The following is an 11369-nucleotide window of genomic DNA, read 5'->3' on the forward strand; positions in this document are numbered from 1 at the left end:
AGCCTCTCTGAAGGACGGCGATGAAGGCGAAACCCCTCTGGAGGGCGACAGCGAAAGCAGAATCCTTCTGGAGGCCGTCTGCGAGGGCGAATTCCTTCTGAAGACCGGCGGCGAAGGCGAATCCCCTCTGGTGGCCAGACAGGCTCAGCAGATGAAGGGGCAGCTGGGCTTGAGACAGGCGACGGGTCAGCTGGGCTGGAGACAGGCGACGGGTCAGCTGGGTCAGTGTCTGCCAACAAGGTAACAGGATCAGTAACAGACAACAAGACAACAGGGTCAGGAGTCGGCAACTCCGCCGACAGGGTAACTGGAGCATTAGTCGGCCGGACCACCGACAAAACACGGGGAGCAGGAGTCGGCCGAACCGCCGACAACACACGGGGAGCAGGAGTTGGCCTGACCGCCGAGAGGACACGAGGGGCAGGAGTCGGCCTGACCGCCGACAGGACACGAGGGGCAGGAGTCGGCCTGACCGCCGACAGGACACGAGGGGCAGGAGTCGGCCTGACCGCCACAGGCAAAGTCTCATGGGGGCAGAACAAAGGCAAAGTCACTAGGGAGGTCTCTGGGACTCCAGAGACCAACAAAGCCTCAGGGGCAGTCTCTTGGACGCCGGAGACCGGCAAGGCCTCTGGCTTGCCCGTAGACGTGGACTCTGGGAGAGCTGTCGACATGGACTCTGGAAGAGCTGTCAACGTTGACTCTGGGAGAGTGGTCATCGAAGACTCTGGACGACTGGAAGACTCTAGCAGAGCGGTCATTGGAGACTCTGGACGACTGGAAGACTCTAGCAGAGCGGTCATCGAAGAGTCTGGACGACTGGAAGACTCTAGCAGAGCGGTCATCGGAGACTCTGGACGACTGGAAGACTCTAGCAGAGCGGTCATCAAAGACTCTAGACGACTGGAAGACTCTAGCAGAGCGGTCATCGTAGATTCTTGAAGAGCGGTCATCGACGACTCTTGAAGACTGCACGTCAGTGGCGGTTCTGGGCGGCTGCACGTCAGCGGCGGTTCTGGAAGGCTGCGCAGTGCTGGGAAACTGGGCAGCTTGGGGACACTAGGAAACTCGGAAACATTAGGAAACTCGGGAACTCTAGGAAACTCGGGAACACTAGGAAGCTCGGGGAAGCTAGGAAAGCTGCTAGCAAGCCTGGGATCTGGGAGAGTGCTAACTAGCCTGGACTCAGGAGGGCTGCTAGCTAGCTTGGGCTTAAGGGGGCTGCTAGCCAGCCGGGGCTCAAGAAGGCTGCTAGCTAGCCTGGATTTAGAAGAGCTGCTAACTAGCCTGGGCTCAGGAAGGCTACTAGCTAGCCGGGGCTCAGAGAGGCTGCTAGCTAGCCTTGTTTCAGGAGGGTTGCTAGCTAGCCTGAATTTAGGGGGCCTGCTAGCTAGCCTGGGCTCAGGAAGGCTACTAGCTAGCCGAGACTCAAGAAAGTTGCTAGCTAGCCTGGATTCAGGGGGTTTGCTAGCTAGCCTGGATTTAGGAAGGTTACTAGCTAGCCGGGGCTCAGGGAGGTTGCTAGCTAGCTTGAATTCAGGAGAGCTGCACGTCAGCCCGGAGTCAGGAGAGCTGCACGTCCACCCGGAATCAGGAGAGCTGCACGTCAACCCAGGGTCAGGAGAGCTGCACGCCAGCCCGGGAACAGAAGGGTTGCACGTCAGCTCGGGAACAGAAGGGTTGCACGTCAGCTCAGGCTCAGGAACACAGGTCAACTCAGGCTCAGGTACACAGGTCAACTCAGGCTCAGGTACACAGGTCGGCTGAGGCTCAGGACAAAAAACAGGCATGGAGACGGGGAGGCGAAACTCCTGTGCTGTGGCCTGCCAACGTACCTCCATAAGGTGCCTAGCGAAGGCGGGGTCCTCCTCATGGAGGGAGCGGTAAAACCCAATCAAAAGTTTTCCATCCGAGTCCAGTGGATGAAAAACTGGCTTGAATTCTGCTGGGTCCATAGTTGGTCGGATCATTCTGTCATGGTTAGCGAGGATGGTGGACCCAAATGCAGAGAGCAGGCGAAGGAGTAATGAGCACGAGGATTTATTAAACACAAAAACAGGAGCAAACCAAAGGCGGTCCAAAAATGGAGCAGGCAGAAAACAACAGAACAGGCTACGACGTGCTGACAGGAACAAAACCAGACACAAACAATGATCCGACGAGAGACAAGGGAAAACAGAGAGGCTAAATACACAAGGTAACGAGGGAACGAGAGGCAGGTGACACAACAGGTGGAACAAATCAAAAAAAGGCGGGAAACAAACAAAGACAGGAAGAAAGCTAGACAAGACAAGGGAGACAAGACAGACTACAAAATAAAACAGGAAACAAGCACAATACAGAACAGAAACCGACTACAAAAATAATACACACCACAAAATACCAAAACCCTGACAGTCCTGTGTTGTTTGACCCATCCACCACCCCAACCTGCCTCCTTACGCAGATTTGCCATCTTTCGTACTACTCGCTACCGTTGTCTCTCTTAATGCTACATCATCTTACAGCGCCGTGGTCAAGCTGCCGCTATACCCAGAGCCCGTACAGACGCCAAAGGGTGATTTTTGCACCCGTATGCGACGCTGAGAGCCACTGACCAAGCGTCAGTATGTTGAAGAGTTTGGAGTTGGTTTTAACAGTTTTATGTTATAATAGTCAGCTATAGATGAGCTGTGTCTAGTGACACAATTATCATGGAGTCCTGCTTTTAAATTTTGATTCATGAATACAGAAGTCAGTCGACATAACAACTGCATTAATTAAATAAAACTGTGAACAGTCAACATGACATCATGACTTCGTGTAAACATACACACCCACTTTCTTAAGCCAAGTGGCATGTTATCTGTACGCATTTTGAGCTATTTGCGTGTATATCTATGCTGTATACAGCGGACGTAAACATACATGCCACTTTCTAAAGCCAAGTGGCGTGTTATCTGTACGCATTTTGAGCGCCGTATACAGCGGACGGGTTGGGTTTAGGAAAAGAAGAACCGGTTGGGTTTAGGAAAGGAAGAAAGTAATGGTTGAGTTTAGGAAACGTGACACGCGGGACACGATCCCCGGTCTCCTGGGTGAAAGTCCTGTGTTTGACCCATCCTCCACCCCGACCAACATCCCCTTTCATACTACTCGCTATGGCGTAAATTCACACGCAATCGCAAGGTAATGTAAGTCAATGGAGGCCAAACGGCGTTGATAAACACGCTACAAAGCGAGCCTGCGTCTTGATAACACACCAATAATGGCATACGAATTGGCGTGTCATACATACGCCACTTCATGATTAATGAATCCCAACCATATGTTTTTCAGAAGCAACGTGTGGGTTGATCAACATACTCATTAGTTCGTTCCTATGTGGGCGAAGCAACGCAACATTTTCTACCAGTGTTTCTCTGCTGTTCCCACAGAAGTACGGTTAACTTCATATGGAAATTAAGTTTCTTTATGTTTCTTGGGCAAAAAAATAAAATAAAAGCCTTTCTCTTCTCATATCTGTCTTCTGATTGCATCATTACTTATTAGCCACAAACTCAAACTTGAATTAAATGAGAACGTGGAGCAATGTGGATGGATGGTGAGGATTGTCATAATGCATCACTCTCCCCCCTCTCCTCCCCCTCTCGCCCTCTTCCCACATCTAATTTTCTCTGCTGTCTATTATTATCTCTCTTCTCATCACCTCTGCTCAGCCATCTGCCCATCTGCTCATCGCTCACTTTTTTTTTCTTTTTTTCCGAACACTTCAATCGGTATCTATTGTCTAATTTATACATGCTTTAATAGTTTCTTTCTGACTTTGTCTTCCCATAAATCTGTAAGATCATTATCATGTGTATGATGTGGAAGGGAACTTCATGCAGTCCAGGCAAGGGCGTAGGTTTGGTTTCAACATTGGACACACACACACACACACACACACACACACACACATTATAACCGTGGAAAAATGTGAGCGTCAAACACTTAATTTCCTGCATTGTGGTGAATTTTGTATGCAACAATTTGTGTAGCACAGGCAGACACAATTATTGTTTTAAATATAACTTTCTATACAGTTGTTTTGGAGCTCCCTCCATGCTCTCACGATTTCAGAAATTACAGATGGGTCAAGTTGCCATGTTAATCTGAGGTTGGCACATAATATTCTAAGAATTTGTGGACCTAAGAAAAAGATAAAATGGGACAAAGAAGGTTGAGAAAGTCCAACTGAAAGTAAAGTTTTAGTTGCTGAGGATTCAGTTAAAGTCCTTGCATAAAAGCTTGGCAATCATCCGACTGAACCTGGGTTGTTGGAGTTGAAGCCGCTCTCAGAGTAAATCTGCATCCTCTTACTTTGCAAGCACTATTGAAATGTCAAACTATATACTTCCTGTTTCTAGTCGTGTCTCCTCGTAATCCTTTCACCCGGGGAAGAGGATTACTCACTTCTCAAGACATTAGCATACGTAGACGTCATGCCCGTTCCACAACGTTTCACTCAGACTCTGCTCAGTGTATACATCCGGACTCAGACACAATAACGCTCTGGCGAAAACTTTATCTCCACTGCTGTTTTTTGAAACAACCCGGGACAGTGATGGATGTCATTTCTCTGCAGGAGAAGAATCGATGCAAAGACTCTGGAGACTCATCCAGACACAGACAATGACCGCAGCGAGAGAGACTCATTGTGAGTCTCTCTCGCTGCGCCCTGATTATCAATCAGACACAGCTGAAAAAAAAAATCGATTCCACATCTGTATATCAGCACGTGCAGTGATTCTAAAAAGAAATGTTGTTGACCTTTGGTTAATCAATACGAGGATATGAAACTCACTTTTCTTGTCTCACCTGGGAGCCTCACAGTCCTCGACACCCAGGAAACTTTGAGGACACTTCACACAAGAGATCTTTACATCTGGAATGAATTGGTCTCGCATTTTCAGACCCTCCTCCACAGCGCTGCGGAGGAGGGTCTAACTAGTCCACACAGCATTCCGGCATGGGAGATAAATGTGCTCTGGTTTTTGGCAATTTCTTTAAACCAATCACAATCATCTTGGGCGGTGCTAAGCACCGTACGGAGCAACGGTGCCTCTGCAAAATAGTCTCGGGAAGGAACTTGTTTTGGTGGAACATGTGTACGTTCAAAAGTAGTTTTAGTCGTGCAACAGAAAACTCAGATTGGACAGATAGTCTAGCTAGCTGTCTGGATTTACCCTGCAGAGATCTGAGGAGCAGTTAACCATAGTCCTCAGAAATCCACCAGAGGTTAGAACGTCAACACAAAGAAAGAGGAAGGGGACGGACATCCGGCACCGGAACAATCCCGGAAGTGGAACGTCATGGATATAGACTAGGAATGAAGATGTTCATTCAGTTTATACTGCAAAGTGTTTGTTAATTTTAGAAAGATGCCATTTAAACTCTGCACGCACCACATAAAAAACCCTCCAAGACGCCTTAAAGTGTGAGGGTCTGGGTATCATTGGATAATCAATAATTAATTTGTTATTAGGAAAAAAAACCGTATATCTGTTATTTGTTTCAAAACGAAAAATGACAAAAAAAAACATTACTGGTGTCAGAAATGAAAACAACAACCGAAAAATCAATCAAAAATGGCCCGTTTTTAGTGTTTGCCATTTCCTTTAATCATTATTTCTTTTCGATTTAAAAAAATGAAAAACAATTACTTGTATCAATTAAAACAAAAGTCACTTGGGTTGTTTTGTTTTTTGAACATCATTGAAAATCAAGACAGGAGACCCGGAGGTAAAAGTAAACGTGTCCGAATAAAAGCAAATGGGAGTATGTCCACTTTTGATTCAACGCATTCTCATGAAGGAGTCTGTATGATATCTGACTGGGGTTAGACATTAGATGAGTCTAAATTCAGCAGTAGGATTAGGGTTAAGATCCCGGTGACCTCCCCACACGTCCAACGACTACATAGTTGAAATGGAGGTCAAAGGTATGCACGGCCGCATGTCACTCAGGTCCTCTTTACTGTATGCCATTGAACCCAATAAATGAGAAAAGAGGGTTAGGGTTAGATGATTTTTAATTCAGCGGTAGGGTTAGGGTTAGATGATTCTTAATTCAGCTGTAGGGTTAGGGTTAGATGATTCTTAATTCAGCTGTAGGGTTAGGGTTAGATGATTCTTAATTCAGCGATAAGGTTAGGGTTAGTTGATTCTTAATTCAGCTGTAGTATAGGGTTAGGGTTAGATGATTCTTAATTCAGCGATAAGGTTAGGGTTAGATGATTCTTAATTCAGCTGTAGGGTTAGGGTTAGATGATTCTTAATTCAGCTGTAGGGTTAGGGTTAGATGATTCTTAATTCAGCTGTAGGGTTAGGGTTAGATGATTCTTAATTCAGCGGTAAGGTTAGGGTTAGTTGATTCTTAATTCAGCTGTAGTATAGGGTTAGGGTTAGATGATTCTTAATTCAGCTGTAGGGTTAGGGTTAGATGATTCTTAATTCAGCTGTAGGGTTAGGGTTAGATGATTCTTAATTCAGCTGTAGTATAGGGTTAGGGTTAGTAGTATGGTGTGGAGGACTTGTTGCAGATTTCTACTTGAATCACAAGTCAACGCAGGCGGCATCGAGATTAAATAAATCAGGTTTAATGAACGATTTAACCTAAAAAAAAATAAGTTGTTGCGTAAAATCCTATTTATAGGAATGATGAAGTGAATGAAACAACAAACACACACGCCTCACGTTTCCTTTAACTGTCGTGGTTGGAGTCCAACGGTTTCCTGCACCTTCTCCCCTCGCCACCCTAAACTTTCCTCTCTCTCTCTCTCTCTCTCTCTGTTTACTTCTCTCCCATGAGGGCACGGAAGCCAAAAATAGTCTTGGTGAAAAGCAAAGTAAGTGTCCCTCGCACGGCCCTGCCGTTGCATCTGTCAAACCGCTGTCCTGCCCTCTGAAAATCTGACACACTGTCATTGAAACATCTTTCCATTTTGCGGCGTAATTGCAGGAAGCTTTGGGCTGAGAGAAAGAGAAGGGGGGGGGCGCATTAGTGAATTATGGGAGACAATTGGATAGCCTTTTTCTTTTAGTGCTGAGCCCAATAAAGAAACGTAATGGGTATCTTCGGTGGAACGCTGTGCTAATGTAATAGCCTGATCTCTGTCCCAGCAACAGCTCATGAGCCTGCTGATTATTTGCTAATTAACTGGCAGTAAATATGAATGGGAAAACCATTATGCAAAAAAAAAAAGAAGCTAAAAAAAAAAAACAGCAAAGAATATGACTTAAGCATTTTTGCTGCGTAACTGTTCTCTGTTTACTGTGATTGTGTAATTATGTGAAAGCCCCAATAACATGTAGGCTATAAAATGTTTTCACAGTGTAGCAAAAAAAAAAAAAAAAAAAAAAAAATGCTCTCTCTCTCTCCCAGGAACGCTCTGACAAGTTGAGCATTATGCGACGTCCCGGGAGACTCAGAGAAATGGGCCAATTTGCAAAAGCAATAGCGCTCCAGTCGCGAATAAATCACAGAAACCTGAAAGGTATCAAGAGTTGGGAGAGGGTTGCCAAGGGGGGGAATGATTATAGGATTAACGTTTGGGGAAAGTGTGTGTTTTTTGCACCATCCATCACAGAAGCGATTAAAGTCATACAAAACCTACAACAAGAAGTGACAACGGGAGGAAATTAGAAGGCTCTGGGCAGCAGACGTCCACGCCGAAGTTATTTAGGAAAGACGATTTCAGCTGGAATGAACTGCGTCTCTGTCCACCTGGTGCTCTGTCACCTCGGCTGTGGATGGGTCGCTGCGTCACACTTTATAAACGCTTCTGTTGGTAAAGTTCAAATGAGAAAACCTGCGTGCATTTGGCCAAACATTGACTTAGACTCAGTGTTAGGACTGGGTACCGAATTCAATACTTTAGAGGCACCGACCGGATTGCTTTTAACGTACCCAGTATACAGAAATGCCTCGTCATACGATACCCAATTTCAGTACCTAAGGAGTAAATCTCATCAGCGTCAGTGAGCCAGTAAGCTTGCAAATTGTTCTCCCACTGTCTTCATTATTCTGAAACGAGAACACAAAAAATATGATTTTCACTCCTGCCACCTAAACAGACGCAGAAACTGTCAGATGTTTCTATTTTTAAGTGAGGCTACGTAACACAGGTGGGGTAGAAATTTGCATTAGCATTACTAATCTATAGACCTAGTTTTGTTACACTATGCTGGAGTAGAGTTCACACAATGAACGGTGATATTTCCCCCAGTAATAGAACTTTTGCTCCATTGAGTTGCCGGTGCGGTCAGAGAGACTGACGGGAAATGATACAAAGTTGAAGTTATTTTAAAACTAGGGCTGGGTAACGAATTCAATACTTTTTAGGGGAGTGTGCCTATGTTCCCACAGCCCTATGTTCCCACATTTCTAAGATTTATTTTCAAAATTAGACCCTATGTTCCCACAGTTCCCACATTTCTAAGAATATTTTCAAAATTAGGCCCTATGTTCCCACAGTTCCCACATTTCTAAGATTTATTTTCCAAAATTAGGCCCTATGTTCCCACATTTCCTTTTTCATAAATTTGTATCAGATTTTATCCCCCTTTCTCCCAATTTGGTAGCCAATTACACCCAACCCATTATCCAGTAGCAATGGACTACAGATGGAATGAAAAATCTTAGAAATGTGGGAACATAGGCCTGACCCCCTTTTTTAGGCACCGTCCGAACTGACTTTAGAGTATCGAAAAATGCCTCGTCATTCGATACCCAATTTCATTACCTAAGGAGTGAATCTCATCAGCGTCAGGGAGCCAATAAGAACGCAGCATGCTTCTACCAAGATCTAATAATGTCTGTGATTGGCTGTCTAACGTCACACGTCGTAGAGACACGCAGGAAAAACTCTACGTTACGCACAGAGACGGCTCACGTAGTAGGAGCTGAATGATACATAAAATGATTTGTAAAACTTGTATTGAAAGAAGTATCGGTTAGGAACCGGTATCAAGTCACGGTATTGGTATCGTTATTTTTTTTAACGATACCCAGCCCTACTCGTTGTGCAAAGGCCTTTCCTCTGAGGACCATTAAAGGGTTCAGTGTGCCTGCACAAAGTGTCGTCCCAACACATTTTCATCCAAATATAGAAACCTTTTTATTTTACAATTTCAGCAAAAATATCATACAATTCCAGTTTAATTATACAGTTTTGTAAAATATCTAAATACACTTTTACGTTGCAATGTCAGTAGAAAAAAATATTGGATATTTTTTTTTTGTATGAGATACAAAATGTACACTCCCCTACATATCCAAACTCACACGTGTGTAAAAAAGATTTCTCTACACCGCTCGCCGAATTGTAGTCCGAAAATTCACCACTTAAATGAAAAGTATTTTTAAAACAGCAACAAAAAAATGGCAGCGCATTTACCGAGCCCTCGCTCCAAAAACTGTGGCAACGTATTGTGAACACAACAAAGAAAATGTGTTTGTATACTTGGAACTGGATCTTCACGCTGTCGAATGCTGATCGAGGAGATTTTCATGTCGATGATTCACAGTAGCAAGAATTTTTAATACGTTACAATAGCTGGAATAAAGCAAATGTAAACAGTAACCATTACAGTTTCCAGTTCAGGCCAAAGATTTGCGAAGAGACTTGTCTTTTCTTTGTTCTCTTATCTTTTCTCCTTTGTATTGTCTTCACTGCATGAACTGCTTTGATGCCTTGTCATCATCTGTGCTTGCGCTTGCTTGTGTCTGCTTCAATTGTGTGCCGCACGATTGTATGTCTTACTCCATTTTGCTTAGGACTGCTGTAATTATACACGTAGTCATTTATATTTTTAGGATGCCTATTTACAACCGGTCGAGGACTACAGCTGGAAATTAGGAGTGATGTAAAAATATCGTGATATTTGATTTTCTCCATATTGCCCAGCTCTACTTCAAATGATATATCCAGCTACAAAAAAGCCTGAAAGTCAGAAGTACAGAGAGTCGTTTCTATGCGTGATGATGATACACCGTCTCGTCGCATCAGTGTGAGCTGGCAGGTTTCAGACAGCTGCAGACCGACGCGTTGCAAGTAGTTGCAAGTTTCAACTCGTCTCGTTGCGAATCTTTGGTCTGAACTGGGCTTAAGACTCGAGCCAAGTTACTGTCTGATGTCAAAAAAACATGTCAAGTGCAATGGAAAGGACAGGTACTATGTACCCTGATAACCAAAAAAAAAAAAAAAAGAATAAAAGAAGAGTTCACAATTACAAACTCTACTTCAAGGGATACAGTTAGCAACATGTTGGGCAATACTTTTCAGCCGGAGTGATCGATTAAGGTCTATTTCTGCAGTGACTGTTGCTCAAAGCTCAGATGATGGGAGTTTGTGTAGAACACAGTAATGGCACTGATGTTCATTCACGCTTTGACATCAATTAAACCATTAAACCAGTGCTGCATTTCAGCCCAACATGTTGCCCTGTGTATTCAGCCCTCTACACGAGTACAGTGTTCGTATTAAACAGTTACAATGAAGTCCTGGGATTGGACAGGACGTTGACACACATCGCCCCGAATAACAGTGTTTAAAAGTGGACGAAGGATAGGACGAAGTGCAGGAAACGCAGGAGGAATCCGGCTGTGGAAAGGTTTAGATGGGTGTTCAGTTTGGTCCTGTAGCAGAAACATCGGCGACTCAGGCTACATTTACATCGCTACGTTTTGGTTTTTAAGCGGAGCCAAAAGCGATCTCCGTGCACACAAGTGTTTTTATCTCCAATAGAAGAACTAATCTCCATTTAAACTAACACGCCCAAACCTCGTATCTCATCAACATTCTGGTATACAGGAGATACAGAAGATATTAGTTTTCAAACCAAAACGTAGCGATGCAAACGTAGCCTTAACCATCTGACAATGTAGAAGCTGTCCAGGCGTGGAGCTAGAACGCTAGGGGAGAAAAGACACAGAAACCCCAAAATATATTTAAAACTCTACGCCCATCTATCTGGAGTGCAAAGTCAGGATTGTGACCATACTGAATAAAAAGGTGACTGACGTAATATCACTTAGCTTTTTCCATTTTAGTGCTCACCTATGTCTCGGCTGTATGGATTTCTAAGGTTTAAATTAAGTGTCTATTTTCCAGAACTTGTTCTACTTATAATTGGAAAAACGATATAAACATCATTCTCCAACTCTGCAAAAATGTATCGCTCAAGTGTGCCGACTGACGAGAAAACATTTCATTTTGTTGGAGAGTTGATAATGACGAAAATCTGCAACTTCAATCCAGATTTATTTTGCAATTCATAGGGCTGGCTTAAAATAATCGATTCTCCAATTACAAGCGATCTTTGTTTAACAGATCTGATACTGATTCA

Source organism: Sander lucioperca, chromosome 13 (assembly GCF_008315115.2).
Source record: "Sander lucioperca isolate FBNREF2018 chromosome 13, SLUC_FBN_1.2, whole genome shotgun sequence".
Taxonomy (NCBI): Eukaryota; Metazoa; Chordata; class Actinopteri; order Perciformes; family Percidae; genus Sander; species Sander lucioperca.